General features: G+C 38.9%; 1 pseudogene; it reads right to left on the bottom strand.

The window, feature by feature from the left end:
- LOC102472849 (endothelial differentiation-related factor 1 pseudogene) overlaps window positions 1-188 on the bottom strand; it is a 1320-nt pseudogene extending 1132 nt beyond the window's left edge.
- Between the last annotated feature and the right edge of the window lie 3291 nt (window positions 189-3479).

The following is a 3479-nucleotide window of genomic DNA, read 5'->3' as shown; positions in this document are numbered from 1 at the left end:
CGGTTCAGCTTGATGGCGTTCTTGGTGATGGCATGCTGCTTGTTTTGCCCCGTGGCCCGTTTTTTGGAAGTCTCCAAGTCTTCTCCCGGTCACTGAGCCGCTAAGATGGTCTGCTTGGACTTGGCCTGCGCGGCTGTGGGGCCCTTCTTGCACAGCGTCTTCATGGTGTCTGGGTTGCTCTCGGCCATTGCGGGGCGACTCCATCTGGTGGCTCCACGGCAGCTGCTCAAGATCCCAATTCATTTTTTAATTTCCACAGCATAGTTGAGTCTTGGCTGCTATGTCCAATTCTAGTTATTGATGGTTTGTAGATGACGAAAATAATGAATAACTATGTCAGATTTCATTTTCCTAGGATGGCCACACCATGGTACATGATCTTCGTACTAAATGATAATATTAATTTTCTACTGCTGTGTAACAATTTATCAGAAATTTAGTGGTGTCCGTAATACTTATCTCACAGTGTCTGTTGATCAGATGTCTATGAATAATCTCACTGAGTTTTCTGCTTGCAAGTTTTGCTAGATTACAATGGAGATGTTGACTGGACTGCATTCTCATCTGGATATTTGGATGGAAAGGACTCACTTTTAAGCTTACTCAAGTTGTTTCCCTAGTAACTAGCAACTGTAGGTGGAGGTCATAGTCACTTGCTGTTTGAGCCTATTTGTAGGCAATTTATATCATAACAACTTGCTGCTTCAAGGTCAGTTATATTATTTTTTTTAATCTGCCATGATAAATCCCATAAAACATAATATAATTCTGAGAGTGACATCCCATGACTTTTGCCATACAACATGATGTATTAGTCTGTTCAGGCTGCCGTAGCAAAATACCATAAATGAAGTGACCTTACAATGAGTATTTATTTTCTCACAGTTTGTGGAGGCTGACAGCCAAAATCAGTTGCCAGCATATTTGGTTTTCAGTAAGGATTCTTGTCTTGGCTTTCAGATTGCTTCCCTTTTGCTGTGTTCTCATATGTTGAAGAGAGAAAAAGAAAGATTTCTGGTGTTTGTTTTTGTAAGGGCTCTAATCCTAGTCCTTACCCTCATGACCTAATTATCTCCAAAAGGATCCATCTTCTAATATTATCAAACTGGGGATTAGGGCTTTGAGAAGTGAATTTTGGGGAAACACACCATTTGATCCATAACATATAGTCTAATTTTTTTTTTTTTTGAGAGGTTTTTGTTATAGGGTACATGCGCTCACCAGAAAGACAGAGAAAGACAGACAGAAAGTGAGAAATCATCCCCCAGGGGGAATGGCCACGCCTCAATCCCTTTTCCTCCTTTCTCCTCTCGGGATCTTGGGCACGCACGTGCATGCACCTGGCGTGAGTTTAAGCCACCAGGTCCAGGACTCAAACCGCGGTCAACTATGTGGGAGTCCAGCGACATAGCCATTATGCTAACTGCTGATCCCATAACATATAGTCTAATTAAGAGAGAAAAATAATGCTGCCTTGTTGTAATATCTGATCTAATCAAGAGTGTGATGATCTATTGCCTTTGCCATATTTTATTGATTGAAGGTTAGTCTTGAGTTTTGCTCTCAAGAGGAGGGAATTGTACAAGTTTATGTCTCATTGGGGTCATCTTGGTGTCTGCTATAGTGATGTTGACTCTTCCGTCAAGAGGTTGAGTCCATTCTGTTTTTATTTTCTTTGAGTCTTTTGTGACTTGGTTCTATCATATGAAATGCAGTAGAAATGATGCCATATAATTTCTGAAATTAGGTGAAGGAGGACGATACAAATTACTACTCTCAGTCTCCCTTTTTCATTCCTTATCTTTCTCAGAGCACGTACCTTTGGAGTCGTGAACTGATGTAAAAGAAAGCTGTGACCTTGACGCTGCTTTTGGCAGAGACTTCATGGAGAGATGCACTTGGAGAGGTGAGTGCACTAGCCAACAGTAAGCTTCAGCTGCCTGATATGTGAGGAAAGAATCTTTAGATGATTTCAGATCCTTGTCTTTGAGTCTTCTGTCTGAGGCCCCAGACATCACAAATTATTTTGGGTGCATCCTATTGGAATTTCTAACTCATAAAACCTAAATTTTGGAGCAATTTGTTATGATAGTAACTGGTATGGCAATGAGAAACACAATTTAAAACTACTTTCTCTACATAATGGTTCCCAGACTTAGCACACCAAGACTTTCCACAAGAAATCTCCTACTTGCTATCTGTCTTGTTAGATTCTGGCTTTCCGCCATGATTTTGAGACTGGTCCATCTCTCAGGTGGAAAGTCTTGAAGAGGTCCTGCCACTTCCTACCTGAAATACAGGCCCAACTTTTCAGGCTGTTAGAAAAGAAAACTAACATCCTAAAGAAGAAATTTTGGATATCTGTAATATCGCTAGTAACGAACATAGGCATTTGACATTCCAGGGGGTGCACTTGAGCACCTCAGTTCCTCTTGTCTCTCCATGCCATTATGGGTCCTTTGCTTATTTTGGCTTCACCAATTTATGTGTTAAATTGTCTTATTCTGAAGCAAAGATTCAGTTCTTCCTTAAAAATGAATGAAATCCTTAATATCTAGAGAAACAGAAAAGCTATTTACAGCTTTAAAATGACATTTTCCCCCTCTTCTCAAAAATATGAGGGTCAAGGCTCAAATGGAAGAACTGATAATTTCTATTCTATTTCAGAAGAAGTATTTGAAAGAGTTTAAGGGAGCATCTTACTTTAAGCAAGCCCCCTTTTCTTGCTTTCAGTCTGAGACTCTAGTGATAATAGAGGTGGACTATTCAGAAGAAACATACCCTATTCTACATTAAAGAAAATAAGTTTCTGATAGTTCTGAATGGAGCACTACCTCCAAATTCAGGGAAAGTATTTTTTTATAATTCAATAAGAATGCAAAAAGTTGGCCAACCATCTGTATTCTTCAACTATATAATTCCTGAAGGGCAGTTGCCAGCTAAAGCTTTAAGTGTAAAGTATAGTTTTTGGAATTTTTCTTTTATTTTTTTGTAATAGATTATCAACTTGTCATCTGTCTCTCAGACCATTCTTCTTGAACAGTTTGTGAAACCACAGAAAGTATTGCTTAAATTGTTTATTCTTGTTTATCTTATTCTCAATAGTTGAACCCCAGAAGCATTTGGGAGAAAAAAAATAATTCTGTATCTGTATTTTATTAAATCAAATCACTAGATCATTTTATCTTGGAAACAGTAACACCATTTAGTCAGTTTAAAATGTGTTTAATAAACATGCTGTGGCATCAGCTTCCCAGACAGATTTGCTCAAGGGACTAATGCCCAGAGTTTGAGAACCTTAGCAAGACATGTCTATATACACCTGATGAAGAAATGCTCGCTGAATTAATGGTGCCATTAAGAGGTTTGCATATCATGGAGTTGAGGGATTGTCCTCAGAAAATTACAATCTGTCCCATTCCTCAATATTTGCTTTCCTCTAAGGTCATTTGCCATCCTCCTTTGCTTTTGAAGAGTTT

This window comes from Tupaia chinensis, unplaced genomic scaffold, assembly GCF_000334495.1.
Source record: "Tupaia chinensis unplaced genomic scaffold, TupChi_1.0 Scaffold144529_1, whole genome shotgun sequence".
In the NCBI taxonomy this organism is placed as follows: Eukaryota; Metazoa; Chordata; class Mammalia; order Scandentia; family Tupaiidae; genus Tupaia; species Tupaia belangeri.
The sequence above is the reverse complement of the archived record's forward strand: the minus strand, read 5'-3'. Positions and strand labels throughout refer to the sequence as shown.